We start from the raw sequence: 16,900 nt of genomic DNA on the forward strand, positions 1-16,900 counted from the left end.
TCTTTGTTAAATGTAGGACCTATCTGAGAATTCAAAGTCAATAAAATAATCACCTGCCTGTAAATAATTGCCAGATGGCATCTGCCTGTTAATGCCCATTACACATTACCAAGTTTCGACCACAAAAAGATCAACACATCACCAAGTTTCGACCACCAGCAAAGTCAATACGTTACCACATTTTGTTAAAGCGTCCGCCTCGGATGCGGGAGGTTGTGGGTTCCATCCCCAGCCCAGTCATACCAGATGGCATGAACTATATACATTCCAATTTTACAATAAATAATGTAGTCAATTATTGGCTAATGTTGTCACCCTTTATAATTACCACCGGTCTTTGATGGGGTTTGTATAAAAAAAACAGTAAGCCATGCACCTTGCACTGGTTTTTGATGTGGTTTGTATAAAAAAAACAATAAGCCAAGTGTACAAATGGGTACTGGCAGCTTGGGCGAGAATAACGCCAGCTACTATTCGCAGTGGATTCCGTAAATGTAGAAACTCGTCTGGAGTCGACTCATTTAGCTCTGAATCCAGCTATGACAGCAAATGAGATGCAGCATCACAGGCCTGAATGAATCACGCCTAGCCAGGGTTATGCATGTATTTCAAGATGGCGAGGATGATGAAAGTTTTGACGGTTTTGAAAATTCAGACACTAATGAGGAGGATGCCAGTTATAACCATTTATTTTATGGCAGTGCGTAGAAATTTTTAAAGCTGTAGTATCATATGTATTAACAATAATTTATTTAGTTTCGACGTTATAATTTTTATTAGATGTTATCAAAGTTCACAACTTCTAATTAATACAATTTTTATCACTCATTTTGTAATATTACTGACATTGATGTACTGTACCATAGAAGTTCATATTATAAAATTATATCTGTGGCCGTTTAAGATTTTAGTACATACAACAACCATTGCCACTTGTAATAAATTAGTAAACTATTAAATTGAAGATGCTGATTTTCTTAAGTTGATCTTGTCTTCTTGGTATTATATATGTCTTTATATCTTTAAACTTCGAAAAATGTATGTGAAATGTGAAACATAACTATATAATCAACATTAAACATGTTTACTATTTCGAACTTGGTGCGTTGTTTGAAATAGGAAAGGAGTCTTTTAAAATATTACTACATCATGGGAACCTCTTTGGTGGCCTAGTGGTTAGAGCATCCACCTCGGATGCGGAAGGTCGTGTGTTCCATCCTCGGCCGAGTCATACCAAAGACTTACAAAAATGGTACTAACAGCTGCCTCGCTTGGTGCTCAGCATTAAGAAGTTAGTGTTAGGACTGGTTGGCCTGGTGTCAGGATAATGTGACTGGGTGGGACATCATGCTACATGTCTGTGGCATGATGCCCCAGTGCTAGACATCACTATAAACTGCCACACTACAGACATCATAGCGATATGACTGAAAAATCGTTAAAGCTACATTAAAAATCCAAATGACACACACACTATATCATGGTAATACAAGTAAAAATGAAATTGCTTAACGTGCAGCACATTTATACCCTGCAAGGGGGGGGGGGTGCACGGTAGGGAAAAACTTTAGTAACCCATGTGCTATATTCACGAATTTAGTAGCTTTGCACATAATTTCCTGAATGATATGTAGATATAAAGGTGACGTATATTGTGCAATAAAATAAACATAACACATTTATCTCAAATAAATCCAGATACGAACTATTAGGTTACAGGAAAATGGACTGTATTGCAGTATTTGACCAAAATTGCTAAACTAGTGGATGTTGAATAAAGGACCTTCAAACAGTTGTCAACAGAAGAAAATGACATTTTAACTCGACAAGTATATGTCATATGAAAAGTATTGAAAGATAATAACATACATGCCACATCAAGGCATGTTGTGCTAGAAACAAGATTTTTTTTACTCCCAAACCCCTGACACAGTCATGTTTCAAAAAAAACTATTTTCAGTAATCTTTCAAAAAAAGAAAGAAACCCACCACGTCAGTATATGCCTGTAATATGTAGCATGTATAGGTAGTAAACAGTCCCGATTGGAGCTGGTAAACAGTCCCGATTGGAGCTGGTAAACAGTCCCGATTGGAGCTGATATACAACTAATTTTGGGTCAGTTTAAATAGTGGTAATTAAAAGGCAGAAAGATCAGGTATAAACCACCATTTCACATATTACTTAATTGGCTGACAATAGCTAGCGTGATGTGTTATGTATTTTGACGACTGCAGTGGGTTAATCCCATTTTGCTGATTTGCATAGGTAAAGTTCATGAAGCTTAACAACCCAGTATAGCTAAAAGAAATGCTAGATGCGTGTTGAAGAACAAATGTTATTACCTATCATTTCATTGTTGTTGTGAGATTTAACACCCATTTTCAGCACACGATGGGCTATACATGGCGGCCAGTATTAATGGTGGAGGCAGAACCCGGGAAAACCCCGGAAAGAACCACTGACCCACGAGAAGCTACTGGCAAGCTTTCTCACATACCCACATTGGCCGAATCGGAGACTCGAACCCACGCAGACAGGTGAGATGGTAGTGATCCGTAACGGAGAGCACTTTCGGCCACTTGGGGCCCCTATCATTTCCTTGAATGAGAATGATTAAACCATCTGTATTAAAGTTAATTGACAAGTTTGTGATGAGTGGCAACTTTTCTTTGAAGTCTGATTGTATTTCGTATATAAAATGCAAGACATGATTATTTCAGTTGCTGGAATAGCGTTCAAGTTTGACCAAATTTTTTAAGTTGATCCAGGAAGTGATTAGCTATCAGGAGAGCACAGAGAAAATAAATTTTAGAACTCCTAGTTGAAGTTTTATTTTGTGAATTACCATCACGGAAGGGGGAGAACATTTAATTTCTTTGCTCATGCTGCAAACAACATTTCAACATGCAATATTCCTATGTGTACAGTGAAAGTGAAATGGGAACACCACCTGTATATGACTGTAGAGATGCCGTGGGTGGTGTGGTTGATGGGCGGATTGTACCTTCTTACAAGGTGTCCACTTTATTTTGCTGTTGTTATCTAGAGGGTGATTGCCCTCGGTATGGTTGCCCAGATCGAGTAAATATTAAAATAAAGTGTGAAACTTATAGGTGGAATAAATAGAGATCTGAGCAGATATACAGAACATAATGACATGAGCCCCCGTACTTGAAAACCAACAATTTAATCAATTTTACTTAAACAACTGTGATTATACATTAAATTAGGAAGATACGCTTCGTTTGAAATAAATCATTCAGCGAATTTCAAAAGACAAATATATTTATATAGATAGCCAATCTGTTTTAAATGATAGAATTGTTTCATCACAGAATCGAGTGAACAATCGAAGTCATTGCCCTGTATAACTTCATAACCTGCTTATTTCTGGTTCACTCCAACTTCACTGTGGCTGTTCTTCCCTGTCTTTTCGCTTTTTTCCTTCTCCAACCTCCCTACCGTCTCGCCCTTTTTCGGCCCTCAAACTTTGTGTATGTAGATGGATAAGTACATGTATGTAGATACTTGGATCAGTATGTACATGGATACGTCAGTGGAGTTATTCGCCCTTTCAAAATAAACAGAAGCAACCTAAATCTTCTGTCAGATATACTACTGTGAATAGATCATTACTCCCCTCTTGTTATGTCAGATATTGTCCTATCTTAATTCAAACAAATACCAAAGGCCATCTGGTCAAGCTAAACATGGTAGATCATAAACAAACCTGGTTTCATAAGATTAATGTACTTCCTAGCGGCTATTTAATCATTGACTTGCATTAACAGCATAATGAGACATAAAAGTTCCGTTCTCATCTCAATTACACAAATGAATGAATGAAATTCATTATATGTTTGAACTACTTTATTATCAGCGAATACACACCTTCAAGTCTTCATCATATGTGAAATCATCTAAGATCGGAGATTTCATACGGATTCTCGTAACACGTATCAACTAAAGTAATGCATGAAATTCTTAGATTCCTAACAATTCGTCAAACATAAAGATCATTGTACGAAATCAGATAGATGAACTCAACACAGTTATACTCATAACAAGAAAATTGATCTAAGGATTTAAACAAATAAATTCGTGCAAATATATGCAAATTCAAGTAAATCATTATATTGGTATCAACGAACTACATGAGATTGACACAAATACCTTGTGCTTTCACGCTTTGTTCGCTTCTAAAGACAGAATAGTGTCCGTCGACTTTTCAGACATCCGGTCCCTTGGATAAAGGTTTAACGAGAGAATTTATTCCAAATTCAGTCTCTGAGTCTTTTATATGTTTACTCTTGTAGGACAAAAATGCAGACTGACTAGATTTTTCGATGAGGGCAGTTTTAAAGACCAAGAAATTGCGTGTGGGAACCACGCCCCTTATTTAGCGTAACCAATCAGGATTAAATATATCTACCGCCTTTTTTAACCAGGCTCCAAAATTATGGTCAGCCTGACTTCTAGATTTCCAAATAATTTATTCTGGTTACTTTCAAATCTGACAGTTCCGATATAAATATAAGTTAACCTTCCCCTTTCAAGTCGGTCTGATGGTTAAATAAACGAAGGCTTTTTTAAGAATTACTTCCTCTTCCGACACGGACATTAGAAATCATTTCAGTATAGCGATGTAACAAGCACCTGTCCCCATAAATGTAATTAATTGTTCTCTTGCCAAAATTAATGTGCTCTTTATAGATCGATAGAAATTTGCATCCTTACATATAGCCCACCCTCATGAAGAGTAAAACCAGGGATTTTTACACTCCAAATTTCGGAGATCTAACCTGATTCATTTACACGTTATCAGGTGAACCCTTCAACTCAGACATCCCTAGTCTAATTAAGCAGTCAGCCCCTACATTCTCGTTGCCCTTAATATACCGTACCTGGACTTGGTACTGTTGTAGAAATAATGACCATCTCATTAATCGTCCATTTGTTAACTTAGCGTTTGCTAAACAGGCGAGTGGTTGGTGGTCAGTTTCTAAAATATATTTTCGTCCATACATGTAACGTTGGAATTTAGATATTCCAAAGATAATTGCCAAGCATTCTTTCTCAGAGGCCGAATAATTGCGTTCTGCGGTTGAGAATTTCGTGCTACTGTATGAAACTGGGAATAAATTTCCGTCATGTTCTGGTAATAGCACTGCCACCTAAACCTCTATCACATGCGTCAGTACGTAAGACAAAATCGCATGTCACATCAGGCAATTTCACTACTGCGTCTGACGTCAGTCTGTCCTTCAACGTCTGAAATGCTCGTTCACATGCGTCTGTCCATATAACTTTCGTCGGAGCCTTTTTCCGAGTCAAGTCAGTCAATTGGCTAGCAATAGCGCTGAAGTTAGCAACATATCGACGATAATACCCTGCCAGTCCCAAGAAAGATCGATCTTACGTCTTAGTGGTCAGTCGTACTGCGTCCCTAAGTTGGTCGACCACTGAACTATCTGGGGTTAACGTGTCTTCGCTAAGGGTATGACCTAGGTATGTTAGTTTCCTAAACCCTACATGGCACTTAGATGGTCTTGCGGTCAGTCCCGTTTGTCGAAGTCGCTCTAAACGTTTTTTCAGCAAAATTATATGATCGTCCCAAGTAGCTGTCACTAAGAGTAAATCGTCCATGAAGTTTGAAACTCCAGCCACCCTTAACGGTTCAAGTAATTTTCGTATCATACGCGTGAAGACACTCGGCGCATTCTGGACCCCGAATGGCATGACTACCCACTGGTAGGTCCCATCTGGAGTTGTGAAGGCAAGTTTTGCTCGGTCTTCATTTTGGACTGGAATTTGCCAGTATCCCTTAGACAGATCGATTTTCGAAAAAATGCTTCGCGTTGGTCACCTCGACAAATATGGACTCTGGATCAGGTAACAGTCCTACCTGGAATTCCGTGATCCTATTCAACTTCCTGTAATCGATGCAAAATATGCGTGTACCGTCTTTCTTCTGTACCAACACGACAGGAGAGCTATAAGCCGACTCAGTTAGTTCTGTAACCCCCAAGTCTATCACAGATCGAATCTCATTTCAGACAGTTTCTAATTTCGCATAGGTCAGCGGATATGGTTTCAACTTCACTAGCTTCTCATCCAGTAACTTCAGGGTGAACTCCTCCAACTCCGTCTTGCCAGGTCGTTCTGTCAAGACGCTTGAGAAGTCTTGGAGTATCGACTCCAATTCCTTACGTTGCTCTGACGTTAACGTCCGGTCAAGGACAACGTCGACGTAGGTTTCTTCCCTCGTCAAAGGACAACTAGAAGAGTACTTCCGCCTCTCCTCCGTTGTCGTCGGGTTCTTCAGTCTTACATGTAGCAACCACGAACTATGTGGGTGTCTCTCTTTCACGGTAACGTTTCAGGAGATTTACGTGATACAGCTTCTCGTCTCCTATCCTGATACGATTGTTCTGCCCACCCTTTTTCTCCGTTACGACGAATGGTCCTCTCCATGAGACTTGAGGTTTGTTTGTGCTCTAACGGCAGCAACAACAACACCTTGTCACCCACCTCGAAGTGACGTTCATTCGTCCTCTTATTGCAATATTTGGCTTGATGCCCCCTTGCGTCGTGGAGATTCTCCTGAGCCAATTTAGAAACCTCTTCCAGTTTGTTGCGGAGATCAACAACATATTGGTATGTTGTTCGCACTACAGTTTTGTCAACAATAATGTTATAGTTAACCAGAGCAACTCTCTTCTGACCAGAATTTGCTCAGAGAATGCAGAAGAGATGTTTGAAAACCAGTACCATTCAGTCTCTAGTGAATGAGTGCAGTGATGAATACTTAGGCCTACGACACTTGTATTACCTTCAAACCTATTGAGAGCAGCAATGACTGAATCTGTTTAGGACTATATTTGTATGTTTTTATTTAATGCCAGCGCGGATGTGATTATGTGAGTGTTTGCACATGTGTATGGTGATGATATTTGACAATATTAAGTCTACCAACTAGTTTTGTCTTTGTTACTGTATTTATTCTTTGAACAAGACCTTAGTTATTTTCAGGTTTGAATTTCCAATCATTTTCTATATGTTTAATGAAAAAGTAAGCTCATTCTCTACTGGACGACATTGCTATCTTTGGTCATATATATCAAGCGATATTCGGTATGTTAGGGGACGACATTGCTATCTTTGGTCATATATATCAAGCGATATTCGGTATGTTAGGGGACGACATTGCTATTTTTGGTCATATATATCAAGCGATATTCGGTATGTTAGGGGACGACATTGCTACACATTGCCTTAGGTCCATGTCATTGTTATTCTGCTACACATTGCCTTAGGTCCATGTCATTGTTATTCTGCTATGCATTGCCTTAGGTCCATGTCATTGTTATTCTGCTACACATTGCCTTAGGTCCACGTCATTGTTATTCTGCTACGCATTGCCTTAGGTCCATGTCATTGTTCTTCTGCTACACACTGCGTTAGGTCCATGTCATTATTATTCTGCTACACATTGCCTTAGGTCCATGTCATTGTTCTTCTGCTACGCATTGCCTTAGGTCCATGTCATTGTTATTCTGCTACACATTGCCTTAGGTCCATGTCATTGTTATTCTGCTATGCATTGCCTTAGGTCCATGTCATTGTTATTCTGCTACACATTGCCTTAGGTCCACGTCATTGTTATTCTGCTACGCATTGCCTTAGGTCCATGTCATTGTTCTTCTGCTACACACTGCGTTAGGTCCATGTCATTATTATTCTGCTACACATTGCCTTAGGTCCATGTCATTGTTCTTCTGCTACGCATTGCCTTAGGTCCATGTCATTGTTATTCTGCTATGCATTGCCTTAGGTCCATGTCATTGTTATTCTGCTACACATTGCCTTAGGTCCATGTCATTGTTATTCTGCTACACATTGCCTTAGGTCCATGTCATTGTTCTTCTGCTATACATTGCCTTAGGTCCATGTCATTGTTCTTCTGCTACACATTGCCTTAGGTCCATGTCATTGTTATTCTGCTATACATTGCCTTAGGTCCATGTCATTGTTCTTCTGCTACACATTGCCTTAGGTCCATGTCATTGTTATTCTGCTACACATTGCCTTAGGTCCATGTCATTGTTATTCTGCTACACATTGCCTTAGGTCCATGTCATTGTTATTCTGCTACACATTGCCTTAGGTCCATGTCATTGTTCTTCTGCTACACATTGCCTTAGGTCCATGTCATTGTTATTCTGCTATGCATTGCCTTAGGTCCATGTCATTGTTATTCTGCTACACATTGCCTTAGGTCCATGTCATTGTTCTTCTGCTACACATTGCCTTAGGTCCATGTCATTGTTATTCTGCTACACATTGCCTTAGGTCCATGTCATTGTTCTTCTGCTATACATTGCCTTAGGTCCATGTCATTGTTCTTCTGCTACACATTGCCTTAGGTCCATGTCATTGTTCTTCTGCTACACATTGCCTTAGGTCCATGTCATTGTTATTCTGATATACATTGCCTTAGGTCAATGTCATTGTTATTCTGCTATACATTGCCTTAGGTCCATGTCATTGTTATTCTGCTACACATTGCCTTAGGTCCATGTCATTATTCTTCTGCTACACATTGTCTTAGGTCCATGTCATTATTCTTCTGCTATACATTGTCTTAGGTCCATGTCATTATTCTTCTGCTATACGTTGTCTTAGGTCCATGTCATTGTTCTTCTGCTACACACTGCCTTAGGTCCATGTCATTATTCTTCTGCTATACATTGTCTTAGGTCCATGTCATTATTCTTCTGCTATACATTGTCTTAGGTCCATGTCATTATTCTTCTGCTATACATTGTCTTAGGTCCATGTCATTATTCTTCTGCTATACATTGTCTTAGGTCCATGTCATTGTTCTTCTGCTACACACTGCGTTAGGTCCATGTCATTATTCTTCTGCTATACATTGTCTTAGGTCCATGTCATTATTCTTCTGCTATACGTTGTCTTAGGTCCATGTCATTGTTCTTCTGCTACACACTGCGTTAGGTCCATGTCATTGTTATTCTGCTACACATTGCCTTAGGTCCATGTCATTGTTCTTCTGCTACACACTGCGTTAGGTCCATGTCATTGTTATTCTGCTACACATTGCCTTAGGTCCATGTCATTGTTCTTCTGCTATACATTGCCTTAGGTCCATGTCATTATTCTTCTGCTACACATTGCCTTAGGTCCATGTCATTGTTCTTCTGCTATACATTGCCTTAGGTCCATGTCATTGTTCTTCTGCTATACGTTGCCTTAGGTCCATGTCATTATTCTTCTGCTATACATTGCCTTAGGTCCATGTCATTGTTCTTCTGCTATACGTTGCCTTAGGTCCATGTCATTGTTCTTCTGCTATACGTTGCTCTCAGCAAAACTTGTGCCCACTTATCGTGTATAATATAATCGTGCCTTGCATCTCCAGATGTAGATTGTCCAAGTGCCTTAACGCACACTTCCAGCGAGGTATGCCCATGACATTGCACCGCTCACGCATATTGTCTTCAGCATGACCAATTTATCCGTATGCCTTCGCATATCTCCACCGAGGTATGTCCATGACATTGCACCTCTGGTGCACATTTGCTATGGCATGATACGAAGATGTACCTGAGTGCAGTACAGCCTCTTCGTTATTTAAAAAAAATCTGGTTTATGTAAAACCATTGGCCTTTTTATTCAGTACACTTGCTGTTGCTTTATCTATCACTGCTAGATGTCAATCAAATGGTTTTACCAAAATCTATACATCTACATGCACTGAAAGGTTAATGGTTTTTTGCCTAATCCATGTGATGCAAAGCAATCTACCCATGTGAGCTGATTTGGGGGTACTGTTGTAGTAACTCTTTAAAACAGTCAGCTGATTTGGGGTACTTTTGTAGTAATTCTTTAGAACAGATTGTTTTATGTATGTAGTGAAACTGTTATTGGTACCAAACAAAAATATGTCAGATGTCTTCATAATTGCAACAATATTTACATGTTTTGTCACCATTTATTCTGAATCTTGTAGATTACTTAGTAAATACTTCTCAAAGATTCTGGAGAGTTGACCCTCATCCGGGGATCTGTTTTGCGTTTCAAGTTACTTTATAATCTTTGTTTATAGAGATATTTCTCAGTCGGGTCTTTTTATTTACACTGGAAAGTATGTGTTTGTGACCAGTTTGGGAATTACCTTTTAATTTTTATTCGAATTATTTGGATTCTAAAAGATTAATTATTTTTCCTGGAGAAAATTTAGTGCTCATACAGAATTATTGGACAAAGACATTTAAATTTTATTCTGAAATTCAAACACCGGAGTATTATTGACTGTGGAATAATAAAAAAGAACTGTAGACGATATAACACCATGCTGACTACAGTTTATGTCATCACCTTCCATTTTGGATTCTTCGTCGGGACTCGAACTTGAATTCATTAGAACATTTCATTATTAGGACTTCTAAAATTTAATTCGTGGAGTACTCTTGGATTATTTTTTGGATTTGATTCTTAAAACCTTAAGTTCTTATTTTTTCATTTTTACAGAGTTTTTCCAGGGAAATAAATTATCTTTTAAATTTTCAAAACTTGTTGTTTTCAGTCTTTCTTTTGTTACTGTTTATTCGAGCCTAAACATGTAACATAAGAATATGTATAAAATAACACAGTAAGAAACTGTATGCATATGTGTCAGGACTCCTATTTTGGTAAATATGGGAGTCCCACCAGCAAATGTTGCAGTCCCCATAAGCATACAGTTGCTTCCTGATAAGGTGACTTGCAGACGATATTCTGCCCATTTTACCTGGAAGATGGGCAACCTGGCAGTTTCTGCTATCTGTAATCACCAAAATTTATCATTTTGAACTATGCACATTTAAGCAAAATCAACTAATAAATTATAAATATAGATACTAACAGTAAGCCTGATTTGCATTCTATGTATGTATTTTTGTACCAATATCTTGAGATTCAATGAATTTATTTCAACTTCCAAACACCGCATAAAGTTAATTGTAAATCTGTCAGCATACCACAAATATGGCTGATGATGACGTCATTCGGGAACTATTGCATAACTGAATTGACTAAATGTCCAGATGAGAAGAACAATTGGATGAGTTTAATTTTCCAAATTCTTTACACCATTAGAGTGAGACTGAATATTGTCAAATTCAAGGAAAGGCCTTATTCCAAACAATAAGCCAGGCATCACATACTTTCTTACACTTGGCTACTGTTCTATCTGAACTATCAGATCAAACAACTATAGCACTCTCCTGAGCCTCATTACAGTCTTCGTCAATTTGCCGTTTAGCCCCAAAATACTTATCCAAATTTTGAAATGACATTTTATCTAAGTCTTGATGTGTGTTGATTTCGAGGTCACATGCACTACTTCTTCTGCTACACTAGGAAACAAACAGAATAATAAAAACTACATTTGTTCATTTGATGTAAACACGTAACAATTTCACAGTAATCCGGAAACTATCCAAAAGTATTGAGAATGAAGATTTTAATGTGCTTATGTGCTAGCACCAGTGAAGAAAAACAACTCTAATATCCAAAAGTATTGAGAATGAAGATTTTAATGTGCTTATGTGTTAGCACCACTGAAGAAAAACAACTCTAATATCCAAAAGTTTTACTTCAAGGTTAATCCAAAGAAAGTTGGATGTCACAAATATCCTTGAATATTTTACGTAATATGACGAAATTATTAAATATCCAAGTCCTGAAATGTTTCCATAAAAATCCAGCAAGGCACTGTCTTTTTAGAATTATTGGTTTTCCGCTCTGCAGTTTCAATGAACAAATTAGAAATATATAAAAATTTCTCTGCGACTCTTGCAAGACTGAAATATAAATGAAGAATGAAAGGCTGTGTGTTTAATTCCTTTATATAGCCCACTACATACGGATCAAATCAACGATTCGGAATCACTAGAGAAGATTTCATGCTTTTAAGTCATTTTATATTGCAAAATATCCTCGCAGTTAATTTTTGACCTTTTTTTTTATAACTGATCCAATTAGCAGCTGATATATCTCGAGTACAGATGTTATCCTTAGATCACGTGACGTTTCCATGGCTTCCTTTGAATTTTTTCGTGGCGTACATTGACTGAATTAGTTGTTGACATGAACTTGGCAATTACCTTGATTTGTGAATGGATATAGTTTATGTCCATATACCCTTCTTACAATACATGTGTAACGTAGTCGAGCTGACCCTTTGAGACCGGGCAGGGTTTTAAAGAAACAATAAACACGTTCGTGGATGACAAATGACAATATATTAAACACTGGTACTATTGATATGAAAATAACACAGAAAAGCATATAAAATGAATATAAAACACATATGAAATATACTTTGACTACTATATCACATTCATGTAGTCAAAACGTTCTAGCAACTCCATATAAACTTTCATGTATACAAATATCTCTAGCAAACTTGCATATAAACAAATGCTTGTTGCAAACCTATATAATCAACTACTGGTTGCAAACATTTATGTAGTCAGACACTACTGTCATAATTCACATGTAGTCAAACCACTACTTGTTATTGTGCTTTACTTGTAGTCAAACCACTACTTGTTATTGTGCTTTACTTGTAGTCAATACACTACTTGATTGGAAAATACATGTTGACACGGCCTTCTCTATGGCACGGTCACTTTCCCCTCCGCACTTGTACCCGTACGTTGGCACTGAATTGGTGGGTTATACTAGTAATGGTACACCAGACGTCATGGTATCCACAAGCCCATCCGGCTGCTCATAACCGGCGAGCCAACTGTTTGGCTCAAACTAAATTACAATGGCACCTGCCCGACAGCTGAATATGTTTAGAGCTTCCCTCTATATTGGCTGTGCCCTTCAATATCTCCACCCAATATATATAGTAGTGCGCAATAATACATTATTTCGCACGTGCCGCGCGAGCAATAAAAGCGTCACGCAATACGACGAAAAATTACATTTACCGAAATATTACGGCGCGTGAAACAAGACAACCTGAGTAAATGAAAAGTATGGAAGACTAAATGAGCCATATCGGGCATTTCGTAACACACCTCCCCCCTTCAGAAAAGTATACCTACTTTCTAAGACGACGAAATCACACGATATGGTCAACAGAATGGTTCAATTTCTGCTGAGATAATCTGCACCTACATTTTCCGTGCCTTTGATGGCTTCAATCCGGAACCTGTAAGGTTGTAAAGACAAGGTCCATCGCATCAACCGTGAATTATTAATTTTGGCCTTACTGAGGTAAAGTAGCCATATCGGGCATTTCGTAACAACATGTTAACCCACTTAATTAAAGTTGTTGTTGTTGTTGTTGTTGTTGGGTTTAACGCCACTTTTCAGCACTGGATAGGCTATACATGGCGGCCAGTATTAATGGTGGAGGAAGAACCCGGGAAAATCCCGGAAAGAACCACCGACCTTCGAGAAGCTACTAACAAGCTTTCTCACATACCCACATTGGCCGAATCGGAGACTCGAACCCACGCAGACAGAGGTGAGATGGCATTGATCCGTAACGAAGAGCGCTTTAGACCACTTGTCCACTCGAGGTCCCCTTAATTAAAGAATTTAAAATTAAATGTCATTACCCAAAGTGACTTATATTAAACCAAATTATACGATAATATATAATATAGATATCTGTAACATATCTATATCAAATATGTATATTTATTCCTTCAAAATACAGCATTGTCCTAACCTTCATGCTTGTTTTAGTGTTAAAATTGATCCGTAAATCGGCATTATTTCCTAACCATAAACCTAACCATAACCATTAAAATTGATCCGTAGATCTACATTATTTTTGAAATATTAGTGTATATATTTTCCGATAATAAAAATGAATAAAGTAATACTTGTATCTCTTGACTACTTTTTTGTAACCCAAATAGATTTGACCTCATTTTATCTCGTCCAAAACTTTATAAAGAATTAGGCAGAATCTATATATGCTGACATTGATTCGTTCAAGCTGAACTCATGAAAATCACATAGAATTCATATTTTGTAATTTTGTTTCACTATGATGCGCAAATTTTTTTGTTGTTTGTTTTACGTCGCTGTTTATTATTTGCAAAAACCTCTCTGAAACCGGTTTTTACTCAGTATTATGTAGTTAAGTGAAGATATGTAAAAAAATCATATTATTTTTGGTATTATATCATTGTTTATTATGCTCATACGCGCTGTCATTTACTGTAAACCCATACTTCATCGTTTATTGTGTACATATATGTCATCGTTTTATGAACACGTGTCAATAGTCCAGTGAATATGTAAATAGTCATGACACTTTTATGCAATGTGCGTCATCGATTTAAAATGACGGCTGATAGTCACATGCGGTCCCAATACCACCAGGTGTGTGAGGTATAAGTCAGCAAACCTCCGACGGTATCCATTGAACATACTAATTAACACCTGTCCGGTTATTCCTCCAAAATGACTGTAAATTATTGTAGGGTTAAACATTTACCAACATCCTTAATGCCCTAATGCAGCCGTTACGTGCGAAAAGTCGTATATGCCAAAACCTGTGAATAATACTGAATCTTGAAACATACTTTTTCTAAACATCGTAACCGCTCCGGCGGCCTAGTGGTTAGAGCGTCCGCCTCGGGTGCGAGAGATCGTGGGTTCGATCTCCGGCCGAGTCATACCAAAGACATAAAAAATGGTACTAGCAGGTGCCTCGCTTAACGCTCAACATTAAGAGGTTAGTGTTAGGACTGGTCGGTCTGGTGTCAGGATAATGTAACTGGGTGGGACATCATGCTACATGCCTGCGGCATGATGCCCGCGTGCTATACAAATGAAAAATTGTTAAAGCTACGTTAAAAAAAATCCAAATCCAAATCTAAACATCGTTGGGTGTCATTAAAACCAGATAGTATCGACGTTCCATCACTTTATTCGCCATGTAATTTCTCACTTCGAAGTGAGAAGCCCTGCACATATGCACAAATTATACCAATATTGATCGGTGACATACTAGGCGAACCGATTTCAGTCGACATAAGAAGCTAACATCACGCTATGTCGGATTGTCTTCAGCCCAAATTCGCATTCCAGTGTATATTCCAGCACCTCCAGCTCATCACTAATATTCACCCGAGTATTGTTTACATCTAATGCACGTGTTTACTCCTCAGAGTAGATTCCAGCACCCCAGCTCATCACTAATATTCACCCGAGTATTGTTTACATCTAATGCACGTGTTTACTCCTCAGATCCAAAACCAAGCGGACATGCCTCTCAATGTGTGCGCCACGTGCGAATGTTGTTGTTATCAGTCACTCGCGGAATTCATCGACTGAATCACCTCACTACTTTTGGAGCACTCCGGCAAAGATAGGAATGACAAGCGACTTCGTTGACTGAATTAAGGGTTGGCGCCTCTTAATTCTAAACCTCGTTTAAATCTAACAATTTCGATCATTTCAAAGAATGATTTATGTCGGATAGCTTTTTCTTAAATAAAATAAATGAGCACTTTGTATTTCTAATGAATAATTTCAATAAATAATTCTTCTAGTAAGATTGGAAGAATGGTAACATGCATGATACATGGCGGCATTGGGATTTTAAATAAATATAAAACAGTAAATCCATAAATAACTTAAAAGTCGGGTCGACTCGTAATAGTCAACATATCTAAAATTAGGATAAAAATTTTACGACTCTAGATCTTAAACTATATGACCGAAAGAAGCGAAAACAACAAGCTTAGTTAGAATCAAAACTAATTTATTTTTCTAAGTGACGAAGTTAAAATTGAAGAGACACAGTAATTGTGAATTAAATCCCAAAATAATCCTAAAACTCATATCACAAGTCCAAAGTATAGAATATTCAAAATAAATTTAAATAGTCTTGACTGTCATGATGTACCAATAGTTTTGAATGCCCTGATTGACCAATATCCTTGAATGTGTTCACAATAATCCCAAATTAATGTATTAGTCCAAATGTCAATGAGCACTTTGTATTTCTAATGAATAATTTCAATAAATAATTCCTCTCGGTGTATACATCAACACTACTGTAAATGATTCCACAGACTGATCTTAAAACAGGAATAATTATTTGTATATCAAGTCCCCTATATATACAAATTGCAATAGAATGTTATGCAATTCTAATGGAAAATTCCACTAATTCCACTAAGTCATAAACATGGTTAGGGCTTGCATTCAAATGTTGGTAAACATCTTGTTTACTACTTACAAGCATGACAAAATTCAGGTATGCAAGAACTCTAGCCACAACCTTCAATCACGGAAAAAGTGAGGCACACAATACAAATTAAATATACATAACAACATTAATTTATAGCCTGTCACGGAAACAGTCACAACACAGAGTGCCTATTCAAAGCACATATACAAACTTGCATATTTGTATTTTGTAAATTTCTTTATTTATTTACTTATTATTATTATTATTATTATTATTATTATTATTATTATTATTATTATTATTAACTGATTTCAATGTACATGTACACAAACAGAAATATCATTTTTTATGAAATCAAACCGAAAATTTGGATCCTTGAATTTGGTGAAGTTTTATTGTGCATTTGAATATTTTGGTATTTTCTCTGCACAAGCTTCAAACTTGGAATAATAATGAATTATTGCAAACATTCTAGGTACATGTCGCCATAGTAAAGATCAGTTATTTTGTTTAAAAATTGTATTACTGTTCTTGTTCAATATTAGTAGTAGTAGTAGCAGCAACAGCAGCAGAATTATTCCGTGACAGTATAGAAACTCTCACCGCGTCAAATAAAAGTTGGAGTTTGAACAGCCACAGGAAACGTCTTCAGCAAAGAAAAA

This window comes from Sinohyriopsis cumingii, chromosome 17 (assembly GCF_028554795.1).
Source record: "Sinohyriopsis cumingii isolate HCF-2022 chromosome 17, ASM2855479v2, whole genome shotgun sequence".
Lineage (NCBI taxonomy): Eukaryota > Metazoa > Mollusca > Bivalvia > Unionida > Unionidae > Sinohyriopsis > Sinohyriopsis cumingii.